Source organism: Myotis nattereri (genome assembly GCF_964212035.1).
Source record: "Myotis nattereri genome assembly, chromosome: 3".
Classification (NCBI taxonomy): domain Eukaryota; kingdom Metazoa; phylum Chordata; class Mammalia; order Chiroptera; family Vespertilionidae; genus Myotis; species Myotis nattereri.
In genome coordinates, this window is record NC_138077.1 from 200,011,141 (window position 1) to 200,032,703 (window position 21,563).

Genomic DNA, 21,563 nt, shown 5'->3' on the forward strand with positions numbered 1-21,563 from the left:
TCTGTCTCCCTAAATGCCAATTAGTTGGGGCCAGTATAAACCAAGAGCCCTAATCTTGGATTTGGGACAATTATATATTACTTCTTACTCCTTGTGCTTTCAATTTATTCCTGGCTAGATTTGTTGTATGACTTTTAATAATAACAATTTTAAAAAGCATCCCTGGCTCTTTAATCGAAAGAACCCCCTAATTGATTCCCACAGTAATTAACCTGCATTTTACCTCAGAGAGCGGTAGTTAAGGAAGTCGGCACTGCTATTTATAACTCATCTCAAATTGAGGGCAGACTGCCTAAAATCTAACACATCCCAGCTGTACTCCTGTTTGAACTGGGGCCAAGGGAATTTTTTAAAGCAATCTTGGCACCGAATGAATGACACCAACAGTATGAGAGCACGAGCGGTTGTGTTGTGGTGACGTAGCACTGGAGGTGGAATGGGAGGGGGCCAGTGTACTGTGATCCCTCTCTTGCAGGCCTGCAGCTTGCCGAGTCCCAGTACAGTAAGCTGGGAACCGCCCACTGAGAGCCAAACACAGGAAAAGGCTTTTCCTGTGGAAGCCTTGAAGTGAGAAACACATGGCTAATCTGCATAAACGCGAAGCCACACCGCCCCTGCCAGGAAGGTTAGTGCTCGTAATCTCTGGCCATGAAGCTGGCTGCCTGGGAGGACTTGGACTGGCGCCTGATAACCCAGAAAGAGCCGAGAGAACAGATGGGTGAGGACCCCGGCAGAAAACAGCCCCGGGTCACGTGACTCGCCACATGGCCCTGCCAGCACAAACTATTGTCTGGCTGGGGAGCTCCCATACAAAGACGCTCGGCCTCAGCTTCCTGTGATGACAGGGACAGGCAGCAGCTGCTGATTCAGTGCCCTTACTGGACCCTCCCATGTGGAGGTGCATTCCAGGCAGGGACAAATGTAAAAGTTAAGGCCTCACCCAACTAACGTGCCAGTTCCACGTGGCTCTACTCAGATCTTAGGATGGACAGAAGAGAATTCCATAAAGAACCACTCTTTATACCTGAACACATGAGCTGACCAGTGTAAATCATTCTCAGTGTCCCCCCACTCCCCCAAAATCTGTAGTCAATGTCTCCTCATCCTGTCTTTTTTCATTCCTCCAGTATTTAATGGCTCTGAAGACTGATCTAGGACTCCTACCACAATTGAGAATAAACCGCTTGTTTAGTTCTAGCGAGTCTAGCCCCAGACCCAGCTTCCTAAAATAAGGAGACTCCCTTCCTTTTGCTTTGCATTTAAGCTGACATGTTTCCCCACCTAGAACAATAAGAGATTCTTAACCTTCTATTTTGGACTCACTAGAGATATCATTAAAGATTTCCTGAAATTAAATTGATTATTAAAATAAAAATCTCTCATCAACACCAGACCCAAGAAATCAAACCCACTCAGACTATGATTCTTATTCATAACAGGAGAATCACCACCCCCCCCCCTCAAGTTTTCTCCTTCACAAGAGATAAAAAACAATTATTTCATTCTAGTTGGGAAACCTTTATTCTGCCAAGGACCATCTGGATATTTATAACACCATTCACTTAATATACATTTATGTTACTATGAAAAAAGCTCCTAGATTTATTGACTTCCGAGTCCTGCCTGTGGTTACCTTGACAGGATCAGACCAAATGATTTCTTTTTTTTTTTTTTAAATATATTTTATTGATTTTTTACAGAGAGAAAGGGAGAGAGATAGAGAGTTAGAAACATCGATGAGAGAGAAACATCGATCAGCTGCCTCCTGCACATCTCCTACTGGGGATGTGCCCGCAACCCAGGTACATGCCCTTGACCGGAATCGAACCTGGGACCTTTCAGTCCGCAGGCTGACGCTCTATCCACTGAGCCAAACCGGTTTCGGCCAAATGATTTCTTGGGCCTTATAGTGATCGCAGGCTAGACATTCCCTGTCTAAATAAACTGGTCATCTGCTTATGGTGAGGGAGATATCACCAACTAGTTTGCAACTACCAGATCAAAGAGACAGATTTTTTAGAAATTCTTTCAGCCCTGGCCAGTGTGGCTCAGATGGTTAGGTGATGTCCCACGCACCAAAAGGTTGCTGTTTGATTCTGGCATATGCCCAGGTTGTAGGCTTGATCCCTAGTTGGGGTCCTGCAGGAGGCAGCCAATCAACCACATCGATGTTTCTCTCTCTCTCTCTTTCTCTCTTTCTCTCTCTCTCTCTCTCTCTCTCTCTCTCTCTCTCTCTCTCTCTCTCCCTCCCTCCCTCTCCCTCCCTTCCTCTCTCTCTAAAATATTTTTAAAAATAAAAAAGCTTCTGCCCTAGCCAGTTTGGCTCCGTGGATGGAGCGTCGGCCTGTGGACTGAGGGGTCCCAGGTTTGATTCCGGTCAAGGGCACATGCCTGGGTTGCAGGCTTGATCCCCAGTAGGGGACGTGTAGGAGGCAGCCGATCCACGATTCTCTCTCATCATTGATGTTTCCATCTCTCTCTCCCTCTCCCTTCCTCTCTGAAATCAATAAAAATATTTTTTATAGCCGAAACCGGTTTGGCTCAGTGGATAGAGCATCAGCCTGCGGACTGAGAGGTCCCGGGTTCGATTCCGGTCAAGGGCATGTGCCAGGGTTGCGGGCACATTCCCGGTGGGGGATGTGCAAGAGGCAGCTGATCGATGTTTCTCTCTCATCGATGTTTCTAACTCTGTCTCTCTCCCTTCCTCTCTGTGAAAAATCAATAAAATATATTTTTTTTAAAAAATATTTTTTATAAATAAATAAAAATAATAAAGCTTCATAAGTGTCCAAGTTGACTATAATTAAAAACTTCAAAGTTAATGAAAAGTTCTAGCTATCCCATTCTGCTTACAAAAATGATTCTACAAGGTTAGAGCACATTCTTCCCTTTATAGACTAAGTAAGAGCCAATTTCAAAGACATCACCCAAAGCACCAGCCAAACTGACCAAACACCTTAGGAGGGGCTGTATGTAACCAGACATCAGACTCAGGACCTTTCAACCCCGACTCTGCCTCTAAAGTAATAGAGAACAAGACAAGAAGCCTGGCTCTCTCCCAGGCTCAGAGATATTTAAGTCACTGTGCTCCATCCTTACAGATCAGAAGATCTGAGAAAACTCACCAAGGGTAGAAAAGAGAAACCAAAGGGGGAAGAGTAATTGAATCACCTAGCAAAACTCAGATTATGAGAGCCAACTGTAATAACTACCTCACAGCTGTCCACCCAAAAGAGGCATGTGAGAAAAACCACAACCAGGTGGCTAGTTGCCCCGCCCCCCCCTTCCAAAGAGAACCCTTCAAATAAAACAGTTAGAGTACCAAACTAATGCATTCCCCAACAAATGATAGAGTCCTTCTCCTCAACCAGAACACTTTCATTAGCCACCTTTCAACAGTGAAAATGCTCTTTCAAAAATAAAGATAACTTTTTTAAAGACCAAACTTAGCTAACAAATATCTCCCAATTTCCAACAAATTACAACAGCCTCTAAGGAAATCACACAACTAGAGAAAAAAATTCCTTTAGGTACTTCTTAAATCCAGGGTTATAAAAATAGTAAGGCCCCAAGAAAGATAATCAAACAGGAACTGAAATACCATTTGATATAATTAAACGTCTTCTTCTGTACAACTTTTTAATCTCAACAATAGGCAGAAGTACATCATGGTGGAAAGAGTACTAGACTGAGAGAACATCTGAATTCCAATCCCAGTTCTCTGACCACCCCCCACCCCCACCTCCACAGGAGGAACTAACCAGGTTTTACCTTAACTTTCCCAGCTATATAATTGAACCCTGCCCTACCAATTCTGAATCAACAACTCTAGAATGGGGCAAGGAATTTACTCAGGCAATTCTCATGTTCAGTCTGAGAACATTTGGGCTACATGGCCTTCCCTCCAAAGCTCCTCACATCTCCAGCACAGAGTGATTCTAGAACACAGATGAACATTCAGTTTCCTTAGCCAAACAATGATATGTCTGAAGAGGGTAGTGCATGGCCAAGAGAAAAACCAGGAATGCACCTCAGATTCCCAAATAAACAGCATTCTCAGTCAAAGCCAAGCTTTCCCAAATTCCTATACCTAGTACCTGACAATCTTGTTCACCTGAGAACATATCACTGACATATTATATGCAGTATTTACTTACCTTGTTCACTATCTGTCTTCTAGACTAGAATATAAGCTCCAGGAAAGTAGAAAATTGTGTGTACAACAAACTTTCCTACCTTAAAAGTAGAAAAGGAAAAGGGACTATGGAAGAGATGGTGTAATTCTAGAGACCTTACAAGTCCTGAAAAAATGGCCAGGACTACATGCCCAGTCCCTAGGCAGTGGTTAAGAGCTCTGCCCTAGCAATGCCTTCAACTTCTCTGTCCCTCGGTTTCCACATCAATAGAAAAGATAATAGCTGTAGTACCGTCAGGGTTGAATGAAATGTTTTCATACAGTAAAACAAAACAAAACACTGTTTCCTCAATCCAGCTGGACATGCTCTGGCTTCAGAACTTTTGTATTCACTGATCCTCCCACCTGGAATACTTTCTTTTCCCAGTTTTTAATACAGCTCACCCTTTCGTATCAAGCACTTCAATTTGGCCTTCCCTGGTGAACCCATTTAAAATTTCGGTCCTGCACACTTCTTATGCCTGGTCCCTGAGCATCTATCACTAGCATACTATATGGTTTACTCATTTATCTTGTTTAATGTCAATATCCTAGTCTAGAATATATAAGCCTCAAGAGGTAGGTATGTGTCAGTGTGTGTTTGACTACTTTATCTTCCAGCACCCCAAATGTTAGCTATTATTATCCTACACAAGTCCCAAATTTCTAGCAATAAAACTCAGAAACCATAACAGTTAAAGTCCAGTCCCATATACTCAAAATCAGAAACTCAAGAGGGGTCAATAAGAGGTTGATTACCAATCAAGTAAGTTAAAGTTATGCTCTTTAAGAGAGAAAGCACAAGCTTCGGCAACTCTGAGCAAGTCACTTCATCCCTTGGCACCAGAACATCTGTAAAATGGGAATTTAAAAATAGTCTAAGTAAGATATGAGTCAGTTCAAATGATAAGTATGCAAAATGCTTTTTACAGTATCAATTTATAATAGACATTACTTCCCTCTCTCCACCCTCAATAGGAGAAAAAGCAGAATGGGATTGAAAGCAGTTTCAAAACGCCTACTTAAAAAACAAGAACACACAAGTTAGATACCAAAAGGGTTGACCAACCCAATTCTCAAGCTCTACCTACTTTTCAGTCTGTTCTCCCAAAGGAATTTGTTCGATAGTTCCTTCTAAGAATTCTGGCAGTAAATCCCAATAGTTTTCAACCAAGGCAATACTAACCCCTCAGGAAGTGTTCAGAAATAAGAAAGGTGCCTCTTTTGGTTATCATACACACATTGTGGTGTTACTAGCATTTATTACCTGGGGAGCAGGATGTCAAATGTCCTGCAATGCACTGCCACACAAAGAAGAACCTTGCTAAGAAACAATGGATGCTATCTAGCTTATCTCTCCCCCAACTTAATGGACTCAAGACCAGTCTCAGATGGAGAATTTCCCATAACATTTTACCTTGGAGCAGTTAAAGGAAATAAATGACCAGTACCCATCCTAAGAGTCTACCTTGGAGCAGTTAAAGGAAATAAATGACCAGTACCCATCCTAAGAGTCTAGCAGTACAAAGCCACCCACTAACCAAAGTAATCATAAATAAAAATTTACTTAAAAAAATTAGAAGATAATTTATTTTTTATAGAATTTTTTCAGAGAGAGAGAGAAAAAAACATTGATTTGTTGTTCCACTTATTGATGTATTCATTGGCTGCTTCTTACATGTATGTGCCCTGACCAGGGATCAAACCCACAACCTTGGCGCACAGGAGTGAGCTACCCGTCCAGGGTGGAAGATAATTTATTGAAGGTGATACTTCTCCAGTGCATTTATTACAATTATAGTTATTTGTGTTTATTTGCTTACATTTCTCTCCACTAGAAAGTACTCTATTGGAGACAGGAATTATGAAGCCTACAGTGTTCACAACACAGTGCCTGCCTGATTTATTATAGAAATTCAATACGTATTTGTTGCATTACTACCAGCAACTGGCATATAGTTGATAGGTACCCACAGGTTTTTTTTAAAGAGTTCTGCTGTAGCCCTAGCCAGTTTGGCTCACTGGATAGAGTGTCGGCCTGGGGACTAAAGGGTCCCAGGTTCGATTCAGGTCAAGGGCATGTACCTTGGTTGCAGGCACATCCCCAGTAGGGGGTATGCAGGAGGCAGCTGATCGATGTTTCTCTCTCATCGATGTTTTTAACTCTCTATCCCTCTCCCTTCCTCTCTGTAAAAAAATCAATAAAATATATATATTTTTAAAAAGTTCTGCTGTAAGACTTCTGACATTAACAAGTTCCAAGTATGGTATACTTTAAATCAGACATTTGAGCAACAGGATTAGGCAATTGAGAATTGACCTAAGTCTAGGAAATCTTGATGGTATGCAAGAAAGAAAGGTTTGTATACTGCATCTAGTAGTACATGCTCATTAAAAAAATAATGTATAGACCTTGTTACTACATGAAGTGGTATGAGTTGACATCAGAAAAAGCTACTTCCTCCTACAAACCATCCTTGGGTGCTTCAACTAGGGAGAGGACCTTACTGCAAATAGACCACAAGCCCAAATGAGGAGGACAATTTTTAAAGACATTTTCTGCCTTAAGGAATACATGTAGAGGCAAGGGTCCATGTAACCTTACAGAGTTTCACCCAGCAGAGTGCAATACCAACTTTTCAATAAAGACAATACTTCTAAATCATACCTAATTCTTCTAATCTAGTTTCTAAAATATTCTTCTCTCTCTTCCCTATTAAACTGCTTTGTAGACACAGCACAAAAACAAAAAAAGGCTAGGCAAACACTGCTCATAAAGCCACAAAACTTTTAAGCCTCATTTGCTTTCTCTTTAAAAAGCTCTCATTTCCCCATTCCTTTTATTTTATCTATAACTCCAAACTTGGACTGGTCTTGCAGTGGTTATATAAAAGGTCCTAAATTTCTCTTAAGTGCAGTTCTACATATAACAGAGTTTTTCTTCTATATTAAAAAGTATCTATGACACATCATTGAGCTGTAGGAACTTGATTTATATGCAGTTAGGTATTCCATTTATCATGCTTTGATTGATTGCATCAATCCAATCATTCGTCCTATCTTTTGATAAAAACACTGAGAAGCAGCAATGCTGCCACTGTGTTTATTTCATTAATTCCTAGGGCTGCCTTGGACCACTTTCCAAAAATGCCAATCTTTCACCTGATCCCCCAATGTTGACTCTGAACTATAACAGGCACTATTACATAAGTTAAAGAATGGCCCAGGGCACAGCCAACCTTATTAAGATTATAGGTACCCTTATATCCTCAGGCTTTTTTAAGGTTAACAATACCCTGAAAAGCTAGAGTCCTATAAAATTTTCCAGTTCTTTTTAAAGCTCCCAAACTACATTGGTACCAACCTTCTCTGTACCACTGTCCACACAAGTGTGTATAGGAGACCCTGGCTTCATCATTATACCAGAAACACATGGGACCAGACCAAAGTTACCAGCTGTCTTTTCTGAAGCTTTTTTGTCTCTCCTCTTTATTTGCTATCTCTGGCCAATATAATCAAATTGGGATGGATACTTGGCATGCTAACCTATGGAAATCTAGCTAAAATGTACTCCTACCCCCACCCACTCCACCCCCACGGCTGTTTTGGCTCATATACTCGTTTGAGCTTGTCCTATGCAAGACACACAGAAGTTCTCTTTGGTGAATGTGTCTGGGTGGGTGAACCCAGCTATCTCAATCTCATTTTATTTTAACCCAAAATACCATAATGAGACCACATATTGGTCACTTGAAGTTTTATGTAGGGGTTTTAAAGATGTCAATTCAAAGCTACACTAGGAAAGCAAAGGATTCAAATCACAGATTAGAAAAACAAGAATGTTACAAATCTGTCCTGAGCCAACAGAACCCTCAAAACAAATTAAGGGGGGACTAAGAAACGGTCTTCAGACCAAAGACAATAAAGTGGGAAAAGAGAAAAGTAGAGATCATTAGGAAACTTCTGTTTAATACTGAATTAGACAAAGGCACTTCTTTCTGCCTCTGGTTAGCCAGGCCAGTCCAACAGAGGTCAGCAGAACCAGGAATCTTCACTGAATGATGCTGATCTATAGTGGTATAAATTGCCTGTACATACAAGTACCAAATCACAATCAAACTGTCAGCATACTGTCTCCTAGAAGCCTCTATCTTCCTCATAGCTAGGACAGAGTGATCACAGCTTCACTTCTCAGGCAGGAGGGAAAAGAGGTCTGGTACAAGGAAATATGTTTTTAATGGGAAGGATACAGAAACCACATCGGGTTTTCAGAAAACTCAGGTGAACTGGAACACTGGTTCTCCTCTTGATCTTTATATTGTTAATGCTTATTGTCTCACCATTTCTGTAACTTCCATTTCTGTGCCAAGCACAATCCTTATTTAAGTCACAAACTGGAGACAGGTCATGGCTCAAATGTTCACTCCTCAGAGACACCTCATCCACTTCAGAGATGGGATGACTTATCAGGAATCTACTTAGAGCAATGGTTCTCAACCTTCTGGCCCTTTAAATACAGTTCCTCATGTTGTGACCCAACCATAAAATTATTTTCATTGCTACTTCATAACTGTAATGTTGCTACTGTTATGAATTGTAATGTAAATATCTGATATGCAGGATGGTCTTAGGCGACCCCTGTGAAAGGGTCGTCAACCGCCAAAGGGGTCACAACCCACAGGTTGAGAACCGCTAACTTAGAGGATTTATTTGCTAGGCTTTCACAATGGACTCAAAGAAAGGAATCACAGCAAAACTCAGGGTGACCACTAGAGATTGAGGGGTGAGAGAGGCCTACTGAGAGATTCCCAAATCCCCAAAGGCCCTGTTCTCAGATCAGTTAGCCATTATCACAAGCAGAAGGGTTATTGTAGCATCTAATTAATGCTACAATACTGGCCTTTGAATAGCATTTTTCAAGAATCACTTTCTTAGGCAACTGATCATACATGGAGAATACCCTAAGTAATCACCCTAAAATGATCTCCATCTTCATCAAACAACCAGGAACACAGATCCAGATTATCTTCATGCTATCACCAAAGAGCTAAGAGAAAAAGATAAAATGGAAGGCAGGGAGTCCCCAAGTCCAATAAACAGACACGTTTTGTCATTAGTTGGTCATTATTGCATAGTAGAAGATCCATCTCAAAAGTATTTTCTTGCCCTAACTGGTTTGGCTCAGTGGATAGAATGTCAGCCTATGGACTGAAGGGTCCCAGGCTCAATTCCAGTCAAGGGCACATGCCCAGGTTACAGGCTCGATCCCCAATGTGGAGCATGCATGAGGCAGCTGATCAATGACTCATCATTGATGTTTCTCTCTCTCTCTCTCTCTCTCTCTCCCTTCTTCTCTGAAATCAATAAAAATACACTTTAAAAAAAAAAGTATTTTCTTTCTCTTCCAACTTCAAGCACTTTTAACCTTTCCTCCATTCAATAATACTTTGACATCATGGAAGGGGAAGGTACATATGAAACATTAGCCTATGATATAATTTCAAAGAAGCCCCTGAGGTAATTTGGATATACTCTGTGTAGCCTAGTTATTAACACAAATGTATAAACCTAGTAGTCACAAACTTGAGCATGCATCACAATTGTTTAGGTGGCTTGTTAAAACACACTAGTGCCCAGCCAGAGTGGCTCAGTTGTTTGAGTGTTATCCTGTGCACTGAAAGGTTGCCCATTCAGTCCCCGGTTAGGATACACATTGCCTGACCAGTTGATGTTTCTCTCTCACATCGATGTTTCTCTTTCCCCCTTACTCTCTCTAAGCATGTCCTTGGATGAGGTTTTAAAAAATAAAAATAAATGTTCCTTTAGATAGATAGATAAAACACTGGCCAGAGTTTTCAACAGTTCTGGATTTGGTAAGTCTGACTGAGTATTTGCATTTCTAAACAGGGCCCAGGTGATGCTGATGATTAGGGACTACACTGAGAACCCCTATACTAGGCTAGCTCTCAAACTATAACAGGTGCTTAATAAAAGTTTTTTTTAAGCATTAATATAATGAACTACAGGAGAGCTTTTAATTTAGTGAAGACCAACAATGTCTTTAACTGCTCAATTCTATCCCACTCTCAAGCAGGGGCCTCTACCAAACATGAGTCATGTTTGATTTTTTTTTTTTTTTTAGAAAGTTATTTTTTTTACACTATATTTGAAAATATATATTTTTATTGATGTCAGAGAGGAAGGGAAGAGGGAGAGAGAAATAGAAACACCAATGATTACAGAGAATCCTTGATCCACTGCCTCCTGCATGCTCCCTATTATGGATTGAGCCTGCAACCCGGAACCGAACTGTGACCTCCTGGTTCACAGATTGATGCTCAATGATTAAGCCATACCAGCTGGGCCGTTTTAATTTTATCTGATAATAGTACTTTCACATATCTCGTTTGATATTTACTACAGCCTACAAGGTAGATAATTGTTTCTCACTATTTAACTGAGGATACAGATTCAGAAAAGTGACTTGCCTAAAGTCACACAACCTAAGGGAACTTTAAACCTTGGTTTTAGAGCTGACTGTGCTATGAAACTTTGTATGTACAGGCACTTAACCTTTATGTATTCACTTTCCCCAAGTGAAAAATTAAGACAATAATCTCTGCCTCCCCAGTGAGTGCTCCAAGTTACAGAAAGTAAAATCATCCTGCAAATGTTTTCATAATGCAAGTTACTCTCACTTAGAGCAAAGTGAAGGACTCTATTTTGAACCTGAATCTCATCCCTAACCACACTCTCCAACATCCCTCCCAATTCTTACCATTGGAATCACATGGCCATTCATCAGAAACCTAAATAAAATCCTAAATGAAAGGGGCATGCAGGACAGAAATCTAGGCTTAATGTCAAGTTGTAAAACTAAAGGCTTTTCAGTCTTTCACCACATTTAAGAATTCCAGGGTATTGCAAAACTAATGTGCCAATATGCCTTAGTGCTCAAATATTTCATTTTGGAGAAACAATTTTAGTAGTCTATAGTGTACAGTTCTGAAAAAAATCAGACCAACCTGATTCGAATCCAAACTCTACCTTTTACTAGCTAGCTACTTGCCCCAGGGCAAATTTCTTTTTCTTTTTTTTTAAAAATATATTTTATTGATTTTTTACAGAGAGGAAGCGAGAGAGATACTTAGAAACATCAATGAGAGAGAGACATCGATCAGCCGCCTCCTGCACATCTCCCACTGGGGATGTGCCCACAACCAAGGTACATGCCCTTGACCAGAATCGAACCCGGGACCCCTCAGTCTGCAGGCCGACGCTCCATCCACTGAGCCAAACCGGTTTCGGCAAGGGCAAATTTCTTGATCTATCCCTGACCTAGGACAAAGTTGTGGATGAACTACAATAAGAATTGTTCACAAAGTCCTTTACAGTATAGTTATCTTTGGCAGCCCAGACTCCTAAAAGATAAAAAGTTACAAGTCTGAAAGTGAAAGACGGGTTTATCCAAATCTGAATTATCAAGAGTTTCACACTCCTGCCCTGGCCGAGTGGTTCAGTAGTTTGAGTGTCATCCTGTGCACTGAAAGGCTGCTGGTTTGATTCCTGGCCAGGGCACATGCCTGGGTTGTGGGCTCAATCCCCAGTAGGGGACATGCAGGGGGCAGAAGATTGATATTTCCCTCTCACATCGATGTTACTCTCCCTTTCTCTCTCTCAAAATCAATTTTTTTAAAAATATATTTCTTTATTGATTTCAGAGAGAAGGGGAGAAAGAGAGATAGAAACATCAATGATGAGAGAGAATCATTGATTGGCTGCCTCCTGCTTGCCTCCCACTGGGGATTGAGCCCGCAACCCGGACATGTGCCCATGGCCGGAATCGAACCCAGGACCCTTCCGTCCGCAGGCTGATGCTTTATCCACTGAGCCAAGCCGGCTAGGGCATCAAAATCAATTTTTAAAAAAAATATTTTAAAAAAGATAGAGAGTCTGGCTGGTGTGGCTCAATGGTTGAACATTGACCTATGAACCAGGAGTTCACAATTCAATTCCCAGTCAGAGTGCCCAGGTTACAGGCCAGAACCCCAGAATGGGGCCTGCCTGCAGGAGGCAGCCAATCAATGATTCTCTCTCATCACTGATGTTTCTATCCCTCCTTCTCCCTTCCTCTCTGAAATAAATAATAATATAGATAGATAGATAGAGTGTGTGTCTGTGTGTGTGTGTGTGTGTGTGTGTGTGTGTTTAAAAGAGAGAGAGAGAGAGATTCACACTCCTAAGCTAATATTGGACCAACTCATGAACTCTACCACCTTAGGAGCAGAACTGGTATTGTCCAAAGGGGAAGAGAGAAAGCCATCTACCGTATTTGCCAGAGAAGACAAACAGTAACAATCCCAGTATTTCTGCTCAAATGACTTGCTCTCTATTGACAACAGCAAGCCATACTAAGGTCTACCCGAGAGGGGAAATCACTGGGCAAGAAGAGCCCAAAGACATATCTGCTTACTCTAAAAGGAAACACCCAGCATGACATAGCCTTTAATTCTCCACCTGAATTCACTTTTCTTAAAAGTCAAAGTACACCAGGCACAAGTCAGTTCAGAGTAAACAGCTGGACCCAGATGCACTCAGGCCTGGCAAGCAAGTTAAGACCTCAAGGAAAACAAGAGGCAAAATAAAAAACACCAAGCACAGAGTAAATGGGTTTTTAAATAACGGGTATCACATCAATCCCTAAACTCTGCTGCCACCATTATGCTGGTGGCCAGATCTTGAGGGGGGAGTTCCTTCTAACAGAGCTGTCTATAAATAAGCAAGCTGAAAGCTAACAAGTTTAAGAGGGAAAAGCATACAAAAATTTTGGCTGCTGGTGATGAGCCACAGAAAATCATGAATGTACCAGTGCCAAGGGAGGAGGAAGTCTAGTATCTAACACTGAAGCCTCGGGGACCCAGAAGGAATGAAGCTATAAGGAAGCCCAAATGCAAGAGGGGAAAAAAGCACATGGCACATTTCCTCTTCATATGGGTGGCAATTCAAGCAGCACTCTTGGCCTGCAGAGCACATAGCCCCAGTGCCCAAAGCCCTTTAATATTTCATATCAACATTAACTTCCTGGAGGGCGACAAAAATCTGTCCTGGATTACTGAGTGATTTCTAATATGTACCATAACCAACACTAAGTCAACATTTTAGGGATCAAATTTCCTACTCTGCAGCATGTTGGAATGAATTCTTGGCATCAGACTTCTTCCCAGTGCAGTACACCCTTAGAAAAGGCAGAAGCCACTGGGAAATAAAGACTCAATCTGTCCCAAGACCATCTTCTAGTATGCACAAACGACTAACAAAAACAAATAAAAGTTCACTCAGATGTCCCTTCACATTAAATAAAAACTAATTCTATCCATTTAAATGGGGGGTTGGGGAACAACTGCAGAGAATAGTCAAGGCCACTAAGTCAACATTCACTCTAACCTGGATTCCTCTAAAACCTGGGATTGACGAAGAAGTTTATCTCGCCCTGGCTGGATAGAGCGTCAGCCTGCGGTTCGATTCCGGTCAAGGGCACATGCCTGGGTTGTGGGCTTGTTCCCCATTAGGGGACATGCAGGAGGCAGCCATCGGTGATTCTCTCTCATCATTGATGTTTCCATCTCTCTTTCCCTCTCCATTCCTCTCTGAAATCAATAAAGATACATTAAAAAAAAAAAATTTATCTCAAGCCCCTACACACCCTGTCTATGGCAGATGAATCATAGTGCCCAATTCTGAGTTACTGGAAACTCGTTTCTGCAAAATGCCTGAATGATAAGGCAGAAGTTAGAAGAAATATTTCTAAACTAAAATCTGTATTCACGTCCTCCTATTTCTTTTCTGGAACAGAGTAACCCATCCTTCTCATCCAGGTGGAAGCACTGTAGCTGGCACGGGACACTCCATTCATCCTCAGCTGTTAAGCATCCACTTACAACCCTTGAGAAGTGCCAGAAGCCATGTATGGTCCAATCATACATGGATTAGCAAGTAAGGAGAAACCAAAACCACTACATTTCAGAGGCTCCTATAAGGAATAAGCATGTATTTGCAGCATTTATGAGCTTCTTGGCCATAGCCAACTTAATAAAAAAACATTTAAAAGGCCACTTCTGTGAACAGATGGGCAAACTGCATTTGTGCAGGCTTACCTACCCATCAACTCTCAATGTAAGGCTTAACCTAAGCAACTCAGTTCAAACTCAGCTCCCAGCCCTTCAAAATTAGTAGCAGTCTGAACAGGTACTTCAAGGATCATTTTAAGAAAGGTCAATTAACTCTGCCAAAAAAATAAAAAAACCCTGGCTCTCCAACAAAAATTGAACTAGTCAATGCAGACTTGTCCAGGGCACACAACTCTGAAGGTGACATGACCTTCCAAAGCCAAAATTACTACAACTGAACTGGCCAAATTACTGAACTGGCCAAGAACTTGGCAGTTTGTACTAAAGGCTGCACATAACCACAGGAACCACTAAGACCCTGGAACCACACTCTTTCATGGAATTTTATAGAGTCCAAATTCTCAAAAGTCACTGGAATAAGACAACTACCATCTGTGGGTGGATGTGAAATTTGGATTTTATAGAGCCCTTGGAACTCAGAGTAGTGTTATGAAAAAGCAAATTAATGTAACTTCCCCCATCTTAAACATTTAGCTTTGCAAATCATTGTCTCTGAAAAACTGTCCCAAGGTAATATGTCTAACTCTGATTGCTCCTTATTTTTGAATTCCTTCAGCCAACAGACTTAGTTTGTTCTACCAGGTATATCCATTTATAGAGCCTTACTTTGCAAGTTTTCCAGGTGTGTGCACATAAGCATGCTTCCCCAAGAAAACTAAACTCCTCCAAAGCAGAGATTGCTTCTATCTTTTAAGTTCTTCCTTAGCATCTAATTGCATTGTTCTCATAGAGCAATTTCCCATTTAAATCTCCTTATCTCCCTGAGTTAGAAATCACGCTCTTAACAATAAGTCTGACATTCTAATATCCTCACCACCAACACACTGGGAAAGGCCAGGGTAACGAATGTCAGTCTCAACCCAAGTTTTTGCATTTTGTTTTTAAACAGTGGTTCTCAACCTTCCTAATGCCATGACCCTTTAATACAGTTCCTCATGTTGTGGTGACCCCCAATTTCATTGTTACAAATTGAACATAATTAAAGCATAGTGATTAATCACAAAAACAATATGTAATTATATATGTTTTCTGATGGTCTTAGGTGACCCCTGTGAAAGGGTCATTCGACCCCCAAAGGGGTCACGACCCGCAGGTTGAGAACCGCTGTTTTTAAACAAGCTGATAGCTTTTAGTAAATTAGCAGAACCTAAAAATTATTAACAGGGCCATAATTGCGTTCATACTAGTATTCCCTACTACTACAGTAGGTAAAAAAGGTACTTCCAGGACCGTGGTTAGAAAACACTTCATGTGAAGAAAACTGGTGTCAAGAGTCAGGGGATTAGTTTAAAAAGAAACTTTGAGAGGTATATCTGGTCATCTCACAAGACTACCAAAGCTGTCTGGCTGGCATGGCTCAGTGGTTGAGCGTAGACCTATGAATCGGGAGGTCATGGTTTGATTTCCCATTTCAGGTCAGGGCACATGCCGAGGTTGCAGGCTTGATCCCCAGTAGGGGGCATGCAGGAGGCAGCCAATCAATGATTCTCTCTCATCATCAATGTTTTCATCTCTCTCTCCCTCTCCTTTCCTCTCTTGAAATCAATAAAAATATATTTAAAAAACACTACCAGCCCTAGCCACTTTGGTTCAGTGGATAGAGCGTCAGACTGTGGACTGAAGGGTGCCGAGTTCGATTCTGATCAAGGAAGGGCACATGCCCTGGTTGTAGGCTCACTAGGGGGCGTGCAGGAGGCAGCCAATCAATGATTCTCTCTCATCACTGATGTTTCTATCTTTCTCTCCTTCTCCATAAAAATATATTTAAAAAAAAAAAAAAAAAAAGACTACCAAAGCTGAGTATACCACAGGCAGGCAACTTAGATACTATACTTTTAAAATACCTCCATAAAAAGTGTTTGACTGAAGGAACCCAGAAATTTTTAAAAAAATATATTTTATTAATTTCAGAGAGGAAGGAAGAGGGGGAGAGAGATAGAAACCTCAATGATGAGAGAGTCATTGATTGGCTGCCTCCTGCACTCTCCCCAATGGGGATCGAGCCCACAACCTGCCCTTGACCAGAATCGAACCTGGGACCCTTTAGTCCGCAGGTTGATGCTCCATCCAGCGAGCCAAACAGGCTAGGGCCCAGAAATGTTTTTAATCCTGAAATGGCAATTTGAAAACAAAAACAAAAAAACAAACTCAATCTACCCACATAACCCTTCTGGAAGGACTTAGTGAGTCCTCAAACATTTGGACTTTGCACTGACCCAGAAACCCGGGGGCATTAATTTTAATATACATATAAGTGATACACAGGAGTCCAGTAAAAACTATATAAATAAACCCAGCCCTTGGAATGGGCTTATAATCCTGACAGCCACAGCAGAACAGAGGCTGAAGATAACGCTGAAGTTACAATATCTTTTTTCTATTTTCTGGTATTTCAAAAATGCAAACCCAACCCTAAAAACATCTCACCAAACTACAAAACCTTTCTGAAAGAACAAAACTTTAAAACTCAAAGTCTCATAAACCAAGGTTTTGGAACACACTTACTTCACTATTGAAACTTAGGACCTTCCTTCCAAACTCTATTTGTTTTCACTCTGAAATTGCAATTGTTTTTGAGCAGAGCTCCACATGCCATGAAACTGGGCATGGAGCCAGGGTTATGGAGGCTTCTCTTCCAGGGCTGCATCTTTTTAATTTCAAATCTCTTTTATTTTTTAAAATAGATTTTTAATTGATTTCAGAGAGGAATGGAAAGGTGGATAGAAACATCAATGACAAGAGAGTCATTGATCAGCTGCCTCCTGCATGCTGAAGGGATCAAATCAGCAACCCGGGTGTGTACCCTGATCCTGATCGGGAATTGAACGGTGACCTTCTGGGTGACCTCCTGGTTCTTAAGTCAACACTCAACCATTGAGCCATGCCAGCTAGGCTTAATTTCAGATCTCTTTTAGATCATCTCTCCTCATCTCCATGCTCTCCTCAACCCCCAGCACCACCTACCCTCTTTCCTATTCTCGTCTTTCTCTCCAATGTTATTTTATTCCACCACATGAGAAGAGACTAGCATTATCTTTGCTTGAAAACTGTTTATTAATTTGCCTGTCAAACATTCTATAGAGTCGTTTACACCTTACTATAGAAACCTCCTGGGTACATATTGACAGCTCAGCAAGTATTTACACAAAGCTCTGAAACATTTGGCTCCTCCAGAGGGGAAGAAGCTGCTGCATCAAGCAGAGAATTATCAAACACCTTTCCTGCTACTTTTTCCCCTCTTTTATAAAGGGAAACTTCCTTCTAGCACACTTCTAATATGCCTAAATTACACTTCAAAACTTCTAAGCCAGGAGGAGGAGAAGAAAAAAGAAAGGAAATTCAGATGTGCTTAGATGTGCTAAATAAGAGAAAGAACAGCATTTCCAGGACCACTTGCAAAAATTACCAACATAATTTCAAAAACCAGGGGCATGAAAAAAGGCAATACACCTATGAAATTGACCCTGAGACTCTTAGCTTTTCCTGTTCCAATTTAAGGAACTTTTGCTCCTCTCTCAGCAAAATTTACAGGGCAAGTTCAGGCACTCAGATTACAACCAACTGCCCAAACCAGACCTAGACCTGCCCAAACACCAGAAAGTCTGGAGCTTAATTACCACCTATCCCCACCTTCCTATCCCCCTAAAGTAAGCAGTGTTAATGTTGAATTTATGAATATCCATTCCCCACCCCTAACATACCCCCAAAATCCCCTCTTGGGAGATTTTGAAGCAACTATTTTTCAAGTCTTCCTTTAATGAAGTCTGCCTAATTTTTCAATTACTATTTAAAAACCAACAGTCAGGTACTAATGACAATTAGGTTAAGTGTCAAGGCAAAGTCTGGTAGGGTTTTTTCTATAAAGGACCCCAGACCACCATTGATTGCACCAAGCTAGCTGTTCAGAGCTTGTTTCTATAAATTCTCAGGAGAAAACAGCCATGAGTTCCTTAAGCCCAGAGTAAAAATGATGGTCTCAAGACGCCCTACTTCTAAATGTACAAGAAGATGCCACAACCTTATAACAAGTCAAATACAGAGGCACAGACAGATGTATAGAGAGAAGGTCATGCAGTTCTCCAGCTTCACCTTACTGATAAAGAAAAAATGAAATAGAAAAGGCAAATGACTTGCCCAAAGTCACACAGCTTAAGCCAGAACGGTATGTGGAACCAAAGCCTCCTCTTCCTCCTGAGTCCTGTGCTCTTTATCCCTTACTGCTGTGCCACACAACTCAATGTGTATCAGCAATGATAATAACCAATCTAAACAAGGTAAAACCCCGAGATAAAGCCATGGAAATCAGGATTCCATAGCAAAGACTAAGGTATCTCAGCTCACTGGCAGGAAAAAAGTATTTGCTGCCAGTTTATTTTGAATACCATATTTTAACCATATCTGCATGTTTCAGTTGCTTCTAGAATTGGGGATGTGAAGCCAACCAATATAACCTTTTGGGAGGTGGGAATGAGAAGGGGCCCTGAACATTGTTTGTTCCTATTTTCATATTTTAAAAAAATTTCATTAACCTCTTTGCTAAAGCCCTACTGTAGGCATCACACCTTACAGGAGTCAATCCAACATATGAATATTTAATGCAATCCAAGACATCTTGTTACAGTAGGTGTCACTTATTATGGTTACTCTGTGTCATACATGAAGGAACCTAAGAAAAGTCCTTGCAGGGCCCAATACAAAGCCACCAACCTTGGTCCTAGCTGCTTTCTCTTTTCTCTCACTACCATTCCAACCTCCACCACCCCCAGTTCTCTCATGGACAGTACAGAAACATGAAGCCTCCATAACTAAGTGCCATCTCAGTGTGGTTATCCTGGTCCGTCCGCCTTGAGACAGGCCAAGAGTCCTGTATTTCAGCCAGCCAGAGTTTCTGCCAGTAGGCATTCCCATAGTATGCCCAGAATTCCTGTATTTGTTTCCTAGTAGTCGGAAATATCATTTGGTATTTCTGTAGCAGGAACTAACAGCCAAACTCCTACAATCAAATCCAGCTTGATTCTGGACTACATATTCTATATCCCTTTTTAGTTTGATAAGCTGGTACTATTCTCAAGGTACTACAGCTAAGAGCATCCCAAGTAAAAAGCTTTAGCCCAGCTGGTGTGGCTCAATGGTTGAGCTTCGACCTATGAATCAGGAGGTCACGGTTCCATTCCCAGTCAGGGCACATGCCCAGGGTTGTGGACTCAATCCCCAATAGGGACCATGTAGATCAGGGGTGGGCAAACTTTTTGACTCGAGGGCCACAATGGGTTCTTAAACTGGACTGGAGGGCCGGAACAAAAGCATGGACGGAGTGTTTGTGTGAACTAATATAAATTCAAAGTAAACATCATTACATAAAAGGGTACGGTCTTTTTTTTTTTTTAGTTTTATTCATTTCAAACGGGCCGAATCCGGCCCACGGGCCGTAGTTTGCCCATGGCTGATGTAGAAGGTAGCTGATCAATGATTCTCTCTCATCTTTGATGTTTCTATCTCTCTCTCACCCTCTCCTTTCCTCTCTGAAATCAATAAAGAATAAAAATAAAAGCTTTATATCAGGTTCAATCACATGGATGACTAAAAAGTATCTCAACAGGTTGAGACACAGTACTTACAAAAAGGGATAAAGAAAAAGTTTGCTGGGATCTCCCCAGCTCCTGTGAAAAAGACATAGCCACAGCCCTAGCTGGTTTGGCTCAGTGGATAGAACATCGGCCTGCAGACCAAAGGGTCCAGGGTTCCATTCTGGTCAAGGGTATATGCCTGGGTTGTGGGCTGGATCCCCAGTGGGGGGCATGCAGGAAGCGGCCAATCAATGATTGTTTTTCATCATTGATGTTTCTACCTCTCTCCTACCTTCTTCTCTGAAATCAATAAAAATATATTTAAAAAAGACATAGCCACAACATACACTTACCTAATCTTTACTTCAAAAAGGCAGAGTCAAATGAGAACAGTACCACCTTAGCTGTATTAATCAAGTCTCTGCAAAATACTTACAACCCAACACTGAGTTAGGGAAAGAAAGAGAGAGCAAGACCCTATCGTGATCCTCCAAGAGGTTTATCCTTAAGCATCAAAGAGAAATTCTGAACAAAACCCACCTACAGCCCTCATCTAGACTACACACCTGAACTGAAGCAGCCCACAAAACTGGAAGTTTCACTATCTCCCACAAAGTGAATGTCACCAGCCCACTCTTTAGGTCTCAGGGTAGTAGACACTTGAACTAAAATCGAACAGGAATCTGTGTTGTGTGAAGTGCCAGGTCTGGTGATATTAAAGGGGAATCAGAAAATTCACATAAAGGCAGCACAGACAAGCTTCCAACCAAAGACTGTATCTATTTTCCTACCTTTTTACCCAGCACAGAGCATAGCATTTAGTACATAGAAAATGTCCAAATATCTCTTTGACTGAAAAACAGAAATCACAAAACCTGATTTTATACAAAAACAAACATGTGTTTGCCAAAACAAGAGAATTCAAATTAATTTTTGCTTTTAGATGACCCTGACTTACCCCAAATTATTTCCTCTAATAGTTTAAGAAAGGTAAATTTCTCACCACCCCCTACCAAAAAAAAAAAAAAAAAAGGAATGAGGGGAAGAAGTGTAGACTATAGAATGACCCAGAAACAACAGGATGTTCTTTTTTCTAAGACAAAAAACAACTTATCCTCCATACACTAGAATTCCAATTGAAAATTCCCCTATTTCTTGCCCAGATGTACAACATCATGGAAGACAGGGAGTCAAAGCTCTAAACTGGCCGTGGAACACAACTATTTTCAAAATTCCCAGCTCAATGGAAGAGTAGAAAAGCAGTTCTAAATGGGGAGGGGAATATGGCTAATAAGGTCGCTTAAGTGAACAAAATCTCATACCACAAAAGTATAACTGGGTACTGCTGGGAGAGGGCGAGATATGAAGGAGCTTTTATTCCTCTTTGAAAAGATACTTGATTCCATAAAATACCCAATATTTCTGACCAAAGTATTGAAAACAGAACATGATGAAGAGAAAAGAGCAAAATAAAATGCTTTAAAAAGTACCTAGAAGTTCTCATTTCTAAGCAAATCTTAAGTATCATTATAGGTTGCTACATTGATTACCTTAGGAAGGCAGACAAAAAGTGGAACATATCTTATAATGCAAAGAAAAAAACTGGTCAATCTCTACTTAAAGCTCTAAAATGAT